The sequence below is a fragment of the Acomys russatus genome, chromosome 11 (assembly GCF_903995435.1).
Source record: "Acomys russatus chromosome 11, mAcoRus1.1, whole genome shotgun sequence".
Classification (NCBI taxonomy): Eukaryota; Metazoa; Chordata; class Mammalia; order Rodentia; family Muridae; genus Acomys; species Acomys russatus.
The window spans coordinates 41,134,121-41,149,516 of NC_067147.1; the positions used below are offsets into that span (position 1 = coordinate 41,134,121).

General features: G+C 38.8%; 1 protein-coding gene across 1 annotated transcript in view; it reads left to right on the plus strand.

Moving 5' to 3' along the window:
• The window catches only part of Ctnna3 (catenin alpha 3), a 1,456,883-nt gene that overhangs the window by 108,730 nt on the left and 1,332,757 nt on the right, over positions 1-15,396 (plus strand). The gene's annotated exons all lie outside the window — the stretch shown is intronic.

The window sequence follows — 15,396 nt, forward strand, 5'->3', positions numbered from 1 at the left end:
TCTGGCCACTAGGTGTCAGGGTCGTCAAGCTTTTACTCTGTTGGAAGGATTACTTGGACCCGAGCAGCCCCTTAGCCGGTTAAATTAAGTAGCATGAAGACTTAGAACTCGTCTGTTGATAGCTGGTGTCTAGATTCATGGCTAAATGGATGGCCTGGCATTTAAGAATTTTCCTGTTAGGGTCCCTGTCAGAGAGTGTGATCGTCTCACCGCTGTCTGACTCACAAGTTTGGGGCTTTTTGTACATGGGTTTTCGAAGCAGTATTTTTGTTAAACCACGTGAAGTCCATACCATATGGCTGAGATGTACCACCAGCCCAAGAAGAGAATTGTGTTCTTGGGTTCTTGCTCAATCGTAGACATGAGACAGTGTCTCTTCAAAATTGAGTATTTAACCTTCGTGTGGCCTTATTTCTCTAACAGTTATGTTTGTCTTATGGAATATTCTAGACTTAGGGCAAATGGATTATTTTGGCAATGCTTTATACAGAAAAATCACATGATATGTGCACTTAAGTCTTATTTTTTTCTTTTTTAAACTACTGCTGGCCTGGGTGTTAGCAGACATAACACAGGGTGTCAGTGTTACTGAGAGCCACCACAGTCAATTTCCAGTCGCTGCTGCTCAGCATTCATACCATGGATCATAGCTCTTTCCTGTCTAGTTTTCAGTCCAGCTTGGTTTCCAAGATCCTATTTTGCCATCTAGGGGTGTTTGAATTGGCAGACAGTGGTCACTGCCCCCTCGCCTGATCCTTTCTCATTAGCACATTTTCGGTGATTAGAGTCTTACATTAGCTAATTGCAAATTTGGAAGGGCAGAAGGGCAGAGCTCTGAGAGGACGGTACTGCAGGCAGATACGCAGATACGCGTGAGGAGAAGAGATAATGAGCGAGTGAGTGCCTGTGAATATGTGTGTGTATTGTGTATGCTGCTGTCTAAGCTGCTGCTCTGTAACACATAGTAGGACCAGAACGTTTATGAACTAAGTCACTAAATGTCATAGCAGTACAGTAGAATCCGTTTTATTAGAACCGTCTGTAGGCGAGGTCGCTGAAGAGTTATGTAATGCTGTGCGGAGGTGAGCCGCTGGATTTCCAGCCTAAGTCAGCCCAGCTCCAAACCTGAGTCAGCATTGCCTGGCGGGCCAGGGTTTGAGGGTCAGGTCTGCTGCTCTTTGACGTGCAGGCATTTGTCTGTTATTTTCCATGCCTGTTCTTTAAAAGCTAAAAAAAAAAAAAAAAAAAAAAAAATCTGTTGAGTACACGGTGAAAAGTCCCTCTTTTCTTTTACATCTTACTGAGAAAGATTCAGCTCTCTGTAAAATTGTTAATTTAGCAAGACAACTTCCTTGTTAAACGAGCTGGATTCTTCCTACAGACTTTGTCGTGACTGGTATTCCGATCCCATGGCACCCGCCGTTCTTCACTGGAGCAGAATGCAAGCGGCAGGAGGACGGGCCTGTCGCTGCCGCCTTGTGTCCTCTCCAGTCCCTCAGTATCTGACCCTGCCCTACTCAGGGAGTATTACTACTAATGTGTTTGGTCTCACTTTTCAGTGCAGGCAGGCATTAGCCTTTACGTTCTTTTGTGCAAAGGCTGACAGATTATCCTTTGCCCGATTTTACGCACTCTTCCTAATCTATTTTATTTCTCTACCCACTTTGGAATAAAAAGAAAATACTAGTAACACCCAATCTCTTAAGTTATGCTTGGCCAGTCAATCAATTGTAACAATCTTTATGAATTCATTTATTAAATTTTTTTCTTTCCCATGAAATGTCTATATATATAAACTCTCTTTATATATTTTATAGAGGTTTTATTATAAATATACATATTTCTTCAGAAAACTTAAATGCTATAGAAGTTTATTTTACTTGAACACAATGACTGTATTTTACTATCCTTACTTGAGAAATTTCTTTCTGAGCAACAGGTAGACCCTTGTTGTACTTTGCTTTAATTCTTTTAAAAATATTTCTTAAATTATGGAGAGAGACATTGAACATGTTTATGCCTATTCATTCTGTGGTGTGTGTGTGAGGTCAGAGGGCAGCTTGTGGGAGTGTGCCTCTCCTCTCACCGTGTAGGCTCCTGGGATCTGGTTTGCATCGAGAGCCTTTTCTTGTTGAACCATCTCACTAGCTGTTCCACTTCCTTTTAACCTGTCTCTTTTGAAAAGGTATTGTATGCTGCGTCCTAAACATAAGTGGGCTTTTGTTGTTCTTTCCTAAGGAATGAATGCTTACACTTGAGTCAGATCAGAAGAGTCTCTATTTTCCCATGTTCTAAAAGAATAATATTGCAAGTAGCCTTGGTGGAAAAAGGTGAGAGAGGAGGCTGCGGTAGGTGAGGGTGGGCACACAAAGATGAAAGAAGTGGACGCAAAGCAACATTAGTGCAAAGGTTTGGAAGCTTGTTTCTTGGTATCCGGGACAAAATCTGGTCATTTACTTGCTTAGATTTCATCCTATTGGTACCACACAGGCATGGTGAGAGCAAGCACCAGCTGTTGCATAGATCCCAGGCTTATGTATTAATCTGAGCAGTTATAAATCAAGACATTTTTTGGGGCTTTGGTTTTTATGAATAAAAGAAGGTTTGCTAATTTAGACTATAATTTAATTTCTTCCTCTCTTCTACCCTTAATTCTTACAATAGCATTATAAAACGCATGCCATTTTCACAGCCTTCCAAGTCTTTCGTTACAAATTAAAGTTGACATTATTGAGTCAAGTGGTGTATGGTCTAAAACACATTTGTATGTTGGTGTGAATATATTTGAAATTAAAACACTTTACTTCAGGTACATGCTTGCATTGCAACACATCACACGCCCTTGATTCTTGGCTCCCTGACCATGCCTGTTATTCATACCTTCTGACCTTTATACAAGGTTTATATAACTTGGTATTTAGACTATCTAGTCCCCTTCTATTTACTTATTTAACTACTAATCATTCTTTAAAGTCACACTGAAGCCTTGCCTCTCTCGTGGCACCTCATCCAGTGTCCTCAGGTCAATATGTAACCTTCATTCAAGCAATTGTCTGTGAGAATCTAAGCAGCACAGTAGCTAGAGGTTGGGCTTTGTAACCATCCAGACTTAAGAGTGTTTGCTCTGCCTTAGGCCCTTGACTCTCTTCTTTTAAAATGTGAGGAAAATAACACCAGGCTTGAGCCTTTTATTTTTTGAGAAAATATGATAAACTTTAAATAAAGCCCTTTAAAATTTATAAACAGTTCAGCAGAGCATCTAACACATTCAGTCTTAATAGCTATCATAATGTTGTTTAGTGTTACTCTCATGAACCCACTTCTTAAAGGTTTATAATTTCTGTAAGGATGTCTCCTCTATTTATATACTTTTGCACTGCATGCAGGGTCTAGCACTGTTCTAAAAATACAGTACAGGATGATTTTGGATGTATATGGTCTGGTGGCTGGTTGACTAGAGTCACATCAAGAAGGGAGTTAGCACAGGGCTGGGTTCAGTTGGTAAAATGCTTCCTGCATAGATGTGAGGACCTGAATTAAACCCAAAAGTACAGCGCTAAGGTGTGTGTCTTTAATTCCGGCACTTGGGAAGCAGAGATGGGAGGATTCCTGGAGCCAGTCTAACTAAATCAGTGACCTTAGGTTCAGTAACATTTCCTCCTTCAACAAGGTTAGGTAGAGATTGATTGAGGAAGACGTCCAACATGGACCTCTGGCCTCTGAAGGCACACATGAACACACACACACACACACACACACACACACACACACACACACGGAGCGGGATGGCAACGTTTGGTTTCAGTGTGCCTTTAAAGTGATACCTCTTGATGGACAGAGCAGTTGTGGCCCCCTGCCCTTGTGCTAATGTTTTCTTAGAGGATTGGGGTTTTAGACCCAGTGTTCTAGCTAGATTCCAGCTTGTGTAATGATGATGCCCTATGTGTCTCAACTTCCTTCTAGGTAGTGTGCTCAGCACAGACTTATCCTTCCTTAGTGATGATACTCAAGAGCGAACAAGTGCCTTTTTCTTTTACTGAACGCCAACTCCTTTCAGATAATTAGAAGACCAGAAGGAGCACAGTACTCAGTAGAGCTGAATTTAAGATAAAGTCTTATCAGTGAAGCAAATTAGAAATAAATTGCATGAAATTGACTTTGTAAATATGCCTTTAGCTCCTACTCTTCCTTAGTTGCCTGTAGTTTCTTGTCTATGCTTCTCCCTGAAACCATATACATACAAGTAACAGTTTGCAGACTAAGCATGGTATATGTATATATTTAGGCATATATTTAAATAAAATTAAATAAAAATAAATAGACAAATAAATATATATTTGTATATAACAACAATTAAAGAAAAAAAATTCCATGAATTTAGACAGAGCAAGGGGTTACATGTGAGGGATGGTGCAGGGAGGAAAGAGAAGGGGAAATGATGTAATTATATTTTAATTAAAAATTTAAAAATAATCAAAAAGCTAAAAAACGCTTTTAGGTTAGTAAAATTCTACTTGTTATCTTTTTGTCCTTTTCATAATAACCACTCAACAATGGGTGAAAATCAATATACAGTAAGAAAACGGTGGCAGCAAGAGAATTTGTGTACACATGAATGTAACCATGTAGTAATTTTGGAAAACAGTATGAGAGTTCCTTTTTTAAAAAGCCAGTAATTACCAGCCAAGGACAATATGTGCAGTAAACTTCGAACCCCTTCCCAGATCTAGCCAATGGACAGGACATTCTCCACAGTTGAGTGCAGAGTAGGGACTGACTTTCACATGAACTCTGGTACCCCATATTTGACCACATCCCCTTGATGAGGAGGCCTGGCAGCACTCAGAGGAAGGATAGCAGGCTACCAAGAAGAGACTTGATACCCTATGAGCATATGCAGGTGGAGGAAGTGCCCCTCAGTCACAGTCATAGGGGAGGGGAGTAAGGGGAAAATGGGAGGGAGGGAGGAATGGGAGGATACAAGGGATGGGCTAACAATTAAGATGTAATATGAATAAATTAATAAAATATATTAAAACAACAACAAAGCCAATAATAATAATAATAATAATAATAATAATAATAATAATAATAGTAATAATAATAGCCAGCAATGATATTATTAGTCTATTAGAGGAGAAAATAAGGAATTGGCTTCAACTTACAGGCCCAGGTAGCACAGCCATGAGTGGAAGGTTCTAACATGATATTGGGGCAAAAGAGTCATCAACAGTTTTATTTAGTTTTGAACACTGTGAGATACAGTAACAACTGGACTGGCAAGATATGCTTATGAGTGCAATAGTGGCATGGATGTTATGAGAATAACCACCACTTTCTGATTAGATTTAAGGCTGCTCCACAAGATGGGACTTAGGCCTAGTACAGTTAACTGGGCCAAATCCCATGAAAGGGTAGATCCTAAGTCCTTGGAAAGAAGTTAATACTACTATTCTGCTAAATAGATATAATAGTAATTTACTCTCTACCCTCATCAGAGAAGCTTCCTTTTGCAGTAGATGGTAATTAATACAGAAATCCCAAGCTTGCCAGTGTGCAGAGAATAAGAGACTGTGGAATGCTCAGCATTAAATGAGATGCCTGTGTTATATCCTTTTTCAATCCTCAGGACTAATCACAGATGAGAGGGCAGGTGATTGTAAGAGCCAGAGGTAGTGTTCAGCCACAGCAACACAATATTTGCTAGATATGATAGGGCCACTGCACACAAGCACAGAGTGGCTGTGACTGAATGCACAAGACTTGCACCAAGTCAAGCCAGACAAAATCCCACCCGTACAGCGGGAAGGGGTCATGAAATCTCACCCTAGCTGAGGACCTGTTGATAACTGATTGGGGGGGAGACAGAGAGAGAGAGAGAGAGAGAGAGAGAGAGAGAGAGAGAGAGAGAGAGAGAGAGAGAGAAGAGAGAGAGGAGAGAAGAGAGGAAGAGAAGAGAGAGAAGGAGAGAGGAGAGAGGAGAGAGAATGAGATATTCAATTTTCTTCAGGGATGTGGTTCTTCCATGCTCCAGTAGATAGTCCTATATTCACACACACTAACAGATGATATTAAGTGGACTCAACTGGTCAAAGAACAAAGTGCAGGATATTGGAAGAGGAAAGTGGTAGAGGGAATGGGGGCTAATTTTTTTTTATCAAAACACATATGTATGTCTGAAATTATCAAACAATAAAAAGTGACCAGTAAGTAGAAATAAAAGAAATAAAAAATAAAACCACCATGTGTGCCAGGAATTCCACTCCTGGGTGTATATCCAAAGGACGTGAAACTAGAGTCTTGAAGGGGCAACTGCATTTCTGTGCTCACTGCAGCACTGTTCACAGCAGCCAAGATGTGGAAGCAACCTAAGGTTTCAAGTGGATGGATGGATGGATAAAAAAGTGGTCTCTCTCTCTCTCTCTCTCTCTCTCTCTCTCTCTCTCTCAATCTTTATAGGTCATTAATGTAGAAAAAGACCATGGAAGAGGACGGAGAGATCTTTTTTTTTTTTTTTTTATTAATTTATTCTTGTTACATCTCAATGTTTATCCCATCCCTTGTATCCTCCCATTCCTCCCCCCCCATTTTCCCATTATTCCCCTCCCCTATGACTGTTCCTGAGGGGGATTACGTCCCCCTATATATTCTCATAGGGTATCAAGTCTCTTCTTGGCTACTTGCTGTCCTTCCTCTGAGTGCCACCAGGTCTCCCCCTCCAGGGGACATTTGAGGGAGAGATCTTAAGAGGGAAGTAGAGTATAAAATACATACAATTAAAGAAACAGAAAGGATCAGCAAGAGAGTCGGGAAGGGGGATGGGGAGGGAAATGTGAGATTCAATGAAGACAGAGCATTGTCCACATATTTGTATGAAGTGCTGTATATAAACCCATATTTTGTATGATAAATTAAAAATAATAGAAAGAAAACATGGCATATCGGCCCAAAACAGATATTCTTTTCCCCTAAAGACATAAATCCTTCTGTTTGTAATAATACAAATGAACTGGAAGGACTTTAAGTGAAATAATCTGAGAAAGAGAAAGAACCTGTTATTTTACTTATGTTTGAAATATAAGCAAGTCAGATTTATAGAGGCAAATAGCAGAGAGTGTGGTCTGTAGTTAAGAATAGATTCTAGGAATTCGATATACAGTATAGGTGGTGCTTGGCATATTAATCTGATCATAATAGTCTGTATATATTTATTCCATAAGTGTATTACATAAACATGCCATGTGGAGATCTCACAATTTTCCTTTAGAATACCTTCAATGCACCCAGTCTCTATTGACTACAAATAAAAATTAAAAAGGAAAAAAAAATTCTAGATAGGTAATGCTAACCACAAAGAAAATAATCCAGGCTTAACCTTGAGTTTAAGAACTCTGAGGATATAAGACTTTGCAAAGCCAGGCTTCCTGGTGGTATATAGCAAAGAGGAAGGTGACAGACTCCAGCCACATGAAGATCTGTGCAAAGGAAGGAGTCAGACGCCACTGTCCTGGGGCTGCCTGAAGAGCAATGCAAGGCAGAGGAATCCCTCCCTGGAGCTTCATGAAAGTAGGGGCAGCACATATTTTACTGAAGACATTTAAATATCAGCATGCATCTGGAGTTACTTAGGTGCACTCTAAGAAAAATTGGAATTGGAAACTGGGAGATAGGAGGTACAGAGCTTCGGAAAAATCTACAATCAGGAGATTCACATCAATGGCGTTGTTACATGAAATATGTTAATTGCTCAGTTGGGAGAAGATCCCTCCTTTCTCTGTAGTGATTTCAGCTCCCTTGAAAGAATCCTGATTAAACTATTCCTTTTAAGAGCAAGTGAGCCAAAGACTGCAACATTAAAATATTCATGTCTATCTTAGATGACATTCTGTTTCTTATTTATCAAGTCAAGTAAAACTATTATTTATGACACTTATAAATCTGCTTCTGAAGATCTCCAAGCCTTTCAGAATCAGTGAAGAATTCATTACAAGGTGTTTAAATGTTGAATTATATAGTAGCATGGTATACCAAAATTCAATCCATCCCTAACATGCTTCATTCTCTTGGACTCATATCTTATTTATGTACACATTGTAAAGAAGATGTTATTATTTCTACTTAAAAATTTCTTCCCTCATATGTAGGTATACAGAAATAAGCATGGAGGGTAATCACAGGGATACATGTACATTCATGCTGATTGCTGTAGTGCTTATAACAGATAAGATAAGGGACCAGACTAGATGTCTAGCAACAGGTAAGCAAAGAAAGAAATTGTGGTTTATATACAACAGAATTTTATTAAACCATAAAGAAGAATGAAATAATGTTATCTGAAGGAAAATGTATATACCCATATACACATACATATACACATATACACACATACATATACACATATACACACATACATATACACATATACACATACATATACACATATACACATACATATACACATATACACATACATGCACACATATACACATACATGCACACATATACACATACATGCACACATATAAACACATACATGCACAACACATACACATAGAAACACATGCACACGCATACACAGAGGGTTGCATTCATTATTAAAGGTTAGTCTGAGTCAGCAGATCCTGAATTATTCATGTTTCTTAATTTCCAGCTTATTGCTGTAGCCATCCAAGCACTTTCACTACTCATAAACTACAGATTTTTTATAGGGTAATTTCTTTTTCTATAGCTAAAGTATGAAGAAAATTATGAATTTTTATGTAGGAGTCCTACCCTTTACTTAAAAATGAATGTTCAAAATGACTCTCCATCTAAAGTTTGATTTCCATTTTGGTAGTTAATACTCAGGACAAGTAGGCCTCTTGTATTAAATCAGAAAAGTAAAAACACAGAGACATATTTTAAGTCAAAGGCTTATTCTTCTGTTTCCGTCTGCTGTGTTTAGAGTTCAGTTTATTGATGTCAATTTGATCACTGTGGTGGGAGGCTGTTGAACGGAGCACTTCTGAGTTGGTTTTCATGAACCAGAAGAGATTTATTATTTTTTTTTACAAGGTTGTTTACTGTACGATAACTTGCCTCGTGGGCAGCTTATGGCTACTTTATAGTGGGAAATGTTTATTGAAATAGTTAATGCTTTGTTATGAGTTGTTTTAACGTCTACAGTGCTGACAGGAATATCAGAGGTGGTAAACATTTCAGCCTTCCTTTAGGTTGATGGTTACTTGTGCATGTCTTAGACTGACCCAGTCTGTAAGCCTGTCGACGAGGGCTGGCATTGAGGGAGCAAAATCCCACGACAGTTAGCAGTGAGAATGTTTGCCTATCTCTCTCGAACTTACTTTCCTACTAGCATGGACTAGTTGTACAAGATGATAAATTTCATTATGATATTTTCATACCTGCACACAATGTACTTTTTGATCATATTCACCTCCATGCCCTGCCTTGTCTCCCTGTCTCCCTCATATGGGTTCTTTTCCTCTTTCCAAACAGTGTCCCCTCTACATCATGGCTCTAAATAGCTGGATTCTGCCCATGAGAGTGAACTTATTTGTCTTCCTGAATCTGGCTTATTCCACTTGTCAAAATACCTAGCTCCATCTATTTTATTTTTTGGTAGTTTTTAAAGTGCATTTCCTTAATGAACTAAGGACTTTTCACCAGATCCTATTTCTTAGAAATGCCACCATTTCTCACTGTATCACAATAAGGACTGAGCTTCCAATACAATAGCCCTTGGAGGACAAAAACCCAACCCAACCCCAACCCAACTCAACCCAACACAAAACCCAAAACCCAACATCATAGTACCAACTTTACTGTACTATGCTCTGTTGCATTTTTTTATAGCTTGTGTTTTATTTCTCAAGTTTTTTGAACAAAATACAGTCAACAAATTAAAATTATATAATTTTCAAAGTAATAATGTGATGGTTTGGTACGAATACAGTGAAAATGACTAACAATGTAAAGCTAATTAATGCCAGAAGCTATTCATCTTGTGACTGGAACATTTTGGCCAATGTCTCCTTATTTCCCTTCTTCTGATCATGGTAGCTGCTCATCTACTCTGCTTTTGTGTGTCCTATGTTGTTAGGTTTCATGTACAAATAAAATTGAAATGTTTGACTTTGTCTGGCTTTAATTTAGTATAATGCCCTCTTAGTTTCATATATCTTATAAATGGTAGGATTTGTGTCTTTTTTAAAGGCTGAAAACTATTCCAAAATATACTTTTATTTTATATAAAATAGAATGGGGGAATGGGTCATGGTTTTACCCTCCCCTGCTCCTTAGTTCAGGGCTCTAAGTCCAATTATATTGCTTGATTTTTTTAAAAAATAATTTTCTCCATTTCTGTGTTTGCGAATCATGGAGATGCGAGAGAGTACCATTTGTCCCTCTTCTGCTCTTTTCTACCTGAAGATTCCTACTGTCTCCAGTGTTTCTCATACTAGAGAGACACTTAATCCTAAGTTCTGATTTGAGTGTCTCTGGTTCCTTTTCTTCCATCGTTCTGGCTAAGATTTCCAGAATTCTGTTGGACAGAAGTGGTAAGAGTGGGCATCCTTGTCTTGTTCCTAATCTTAGAGGAAAAAATTTTAATTTTTAACCCCCAAGGAAAATGTTAACTGTGCACTTGCAATGTATGTCCTTTGTTAGATTGTTTTTTCCTATATCCAGTTTTTTGAGAAATTTATTGTAATAGAAGACTTTGTTCCTACTGATATTGAATTTTGTGAGATTTTTCCTATATGGATTAAGAAGTTCATTTGGTTTTGTCATGCACTCTGCTAATGAATTATATCCTGTTCATTAATTTTCATATGTATATATATATATGTACATGTATGTGTATGTATATGTAATTTGTATATGTCCTCTTTTATCCTGGGGACAAATCCCACTAGACCATTCCTGGTGGTCCTTTCTTATGCTGCTGATATCAACCTGTTACGATTGTATTGAGTTTTGTATCTATGGTTATCGAAGATACCAGCATGCAATTTTTTTTTCTTGTAGTGCCCTTGTCTTTCATATCAGGATTATGCTGGCCTTATAAAGTCAGTTTGAAAATGGTCACTCCTTTTCAACTTTAGGAAGAATTTAGAAATGATTGACGTTAGCTCCTTTTTAAGTGATTTGTAGAAGTCAGTGAATCATCAGGCCCAAGGCTTCTTTGAATGAGACTTTGTGGTTGGTGCTGCTACCATCACTGCTGCCTTCTTCCCTTCCCCTAGCCAAGGCCTCAATATTTAGGCCGACAGTTCTCACTATGTAGACCAGTTGGCCTCAAATTTACAGAGATCTGCCTCTCTGTGCTTCCTGAGTCCTGAGATTAAAGTATGTGTCCCCATGACTGGCTCTTTAATCTTCCTACTTACTATTATCTACTATGTCTTCATGGTTGTTTTCATATGTCTGTAGGCTGCATCTATCTAGACAATTATCCATTTCTTCTATATTGGCTAAGTTACTGGCATGTAGCTGTTCATACTTGTCTCTTATAAGCCTTTGCATGTCTGTGGAATAAGTTCTGATTCTTTCTCTCTTATTTCTGATTTTTTTTGCAATGTAGCCAAAGTTTGTCAATTTTATTTGTCTTTTAAACTCTAGTTTTTGAAAATTATTTTTCATGTGAAAAAACAGATATTGGCACATCAAATGTTTTTGTAGATCACATGTTTTAACAGTTGTAGAAACTGTCAAACTATCTTACTTTGTCATAAATGATTGAGAAGAGACTAAATGTAAAAGCAGTTCAAAGGGATAAGAAAGAAGAAAAGGGAGTAGGATGAAGAAGAAGAAGGAAGAAGAAAGAAGGAAGGAAGAAGAAGGAGGAGGAGGAGGAAGAGGAGGAGGAAGAGGGGGAGAAAGTCATACTTAACCTGGATTGCCCACTCTCAGTTGGCCAAACAGATTGGACCACTTAGTATTGCCTCAGCAGCATTTGCTTTAGAAAAATCAAGCTGAGTCATTTGTTTACCATTTAACTAAAGATGATCTCAGACATATTCTTATTAAACCCATGTGTTCATGTGTGCATCTCTTCCGGTGTTCACAGTCAAAAGATCATCACAATGATTGTTGCTGAGTCTTTGTCAAGTGAAGTGTTACTGCTATTGTCACTGCACTCGGTATTAATGGTAGCTCCAGGACTGCACCAACTGTGTTCCTGACTAAGTTTCAGAGGGAGGATTGGGGCTGCTCAGATGAGGCCAGAGTTCTTTTTTTTCCCTGTTTTTTTTTTTTTAATTGAAAAACAAAATCATTCATATTACATCTCAATTGCTATCCCATCCCGTGCATCCTCCCATTGCTCCCTCCCTCCCGCTTCTCACCCCAATCCCCTTCCCCATAACTGTGATTAAAGGCGACCTCCTCCCCCTGAATATGATGCTAGGGGTATCAAGTTTCTTCTTGGTAGTCTGCTATCCTTCCTCCGAGTGCTTTTGGACCTCCCTATCAAGGGGACATGAGAGGCCAGAGTTCTTAAAGCAGACTTTGAAACCTGTGCACAAGCCTTGCAGCCTTCTGGAGACGACTGTTTGTGAGGAGCTGAGGGCCAGAGGGCTGATTTAATATGTAGCAAAAGTTCACGTTGTCCCTTTATTTTTAAAAAGCATACTAATTTTTGGTCTCTGCAACATATTTGGACAGCTTCAAGCTTAGAGGAAACTAATTAGCTTTTATGTTATATCTCATCCTCCAAACGTGACTGCTGCAGAAACACTGATTGCCGAAATACATTCAGGTGAGGGGCAACACCACCAGCATTGTGGGCTTGTTCCACTCAGTGATGCAGAAGGGTTCACGTAGATTTAGTTTCACTTTCATAGATTCTGGTTTCAAACAGCAACAAAATAAATCAATGTCTTCAATATTTTTGAGAGTTAATATTACATTTCAGATTGGGTCTTTTAGAATTTTTATAAGTAGCTATTCTTCTTTGGCCAAGTGGCACACATTCATTAATCAAATAGACTATTTTTAGTGGAATATTTTTAGTATCACTTACTATATCAAGATGTCGCAGTACCAACATGTAATGCAGCTAATACTTTGTATTTTTATGAGTCTGATTTTTCATCTTTTTTTTTGGGACTATAAGCATACAGAGTTAACATATGCTAATATTCTCAATATAAACACAGCCCCTAATGTTATAGCATCTGGTATCATCACAGTTCAGCATTTATCATATACTCCATTATAAAATCTTTGCTCCAAAAGAGCTGTATGGGTCTATTAGACAGATCCGCAATTACACAGGTAATGGTCTGTGGCTGCCTCAAACAGCAACCAGCAGATGACCTGTGGCAGGGTTTCCAGTGTCTTTGAGCCTGTTGGCTGGAAGTACTTAGATTATGGGCTGAAGCTGTTCAGACTATTCTGAGGTTTCATTTTGTATTTTAGTCCTTGGTTTGCCTTCAAGCGTAAGTTGTGTATTTTATTTGAACTTGTTTGCCTAATGCAGAAGTTGTATTTCCGTAGTCTTCTCTTATGGACTGTTCTGTCCATTTCCCCAGCCAGCTTTTATGTGAGGGTCATTGACAATGACTAGGATGCTTTTGATAGTTTCAGTAATGACTATGTCAGCAGCACAAAGACGGAGACAAAGATGGATACTGCCACCTCCTATGACCTCAGGAGTTCTCCTAGTCATGTAGGAACTGTAACTTAGGCAAGCTGATGCAGAAAAGGATTTTAGGACCAGCTGCTGTGAAGCAGTGTTGAGGTTTTATTAAAAACAGGAAGATGGGGGCTGGAGAGATGGCTCAGTGGTTGAGAGCACTGGCTGTTCTTCCAGAGGTCCTGAGTCAATTCCCAGCAACCACATGGCGGCTCATAACCACCTGTAATAGGATCCAATGCCTTCCTCTGGCACGCATGAAGACAGTGTACTCATACACAAAAAATAAATCTTAAACAACAACAAAACAGGAAGATATTCAAGATATGCATGAAATCACACCTCAGAGCATGGATGGGTTTTCAAGGACATAGTCACAGTTTATTAAAAGACACTTATAGACCTTATCATAATTTTGTGTGTAAGGGTGTTTTGCCTGTGTGTATGTGCACTATGCATGTGCAGTGACCGTGGAGGCCAGAAGAGGGCTGTTGGATCTTTGTGACTGGATACAGTCGTGAGCTGCCGTGTGGACGCTGAGAATCCAACCTGGGTCCTCTGGAAGAGCAACCGGTACTCTTAACCACTGAGCTATCTCTCAAGTCCCGATAGCTTCTTAAATATAAGGATTAAGGGGAAAAGTGGTCTTAGAAATGATGATACATACCCAAGTGTGGGCATAGTCTCCTCAAGGGAGAGTCACAAGTGTCTTCATATTAGCCTTGTGTACCACTTTGGTGTTTATTAATTTGCAGCTTAAAAAGCTTGCTAAGAAACACTTGTTCCTTCCTCTCTCTTCTCTTCTCTGGAGAGGACTTGAGTGAAACTATAATCTGATAAAGTAAAAGCAGGAACTGTGAGGGCTGCATAAGGAAGTTGGCATAAATGGGGTTTCTGGTGAGATTCCTAAAAAATTGCAGGTTTGTAGCTGTGGAAGGAGAAGGGCCTTAAGCAGTGTTGGTTGTGTTGGAGTTCTTCTGAGCTGTGAGAGGCTTAAACCGGATTCCCTAGTGGAGGACCTCCTTCTGTTTCTCATGTCCCCACAATGTCCTGTCTTTTTGTCTTGCCTAAATCACATGTGAATTTGGAGACAAACTCACCACATTTTAGAAGTCTCCTTCCATACCTTTTCCTTCTCTCACTCCTCTCCTCTCCTCTCTTCTCCTCTCCTCTCCTCTCCTCTCCTCCTTTAGTGCTGGAGATCAAGCATGGTCTAATTCATGCTAGGCAAGTGCTCTACCACAGACAGCTCTGGGAGTGTCAGATAGTGAGCTATGCAGGTGCATGCACGAAGCTTTAGAGTAGATTGAAAAACCAGAGATGACAGTGAAGAACACAGGTAATAGGTTTTTTTTGTTTTTGTTTTTGTTTTTTTTTTTAAAAGTTAGGTAGATTATATTATTCATTATTTTAAAAATGAGTTTTGGTGCTAAAAACATTCATACAGAAAATGGTAATTCTACTTCAGGATAATAAAAAATAGTTAAGGTAGATAAATAGCTGATAGGGTATATTTTATTATCTTGAACTTCTCTGAAAATAAGAGTATATCTGAAGATTATGGACACTGGAAATGATATGTAGCTTATGATTGTTAATTAAAGCTATGGTCAGCATTTTTATTTGCTACCTCTCACTATGAACTTATTCTAAATTGATGGAATTAGGTCAGTACTAAAAGTTCATTGTATTTTAATCATAATGGTTCTATATCATGCCCCCTCCCTACTGCCAAGGCTCAGGGATCATTGTAGAACAAA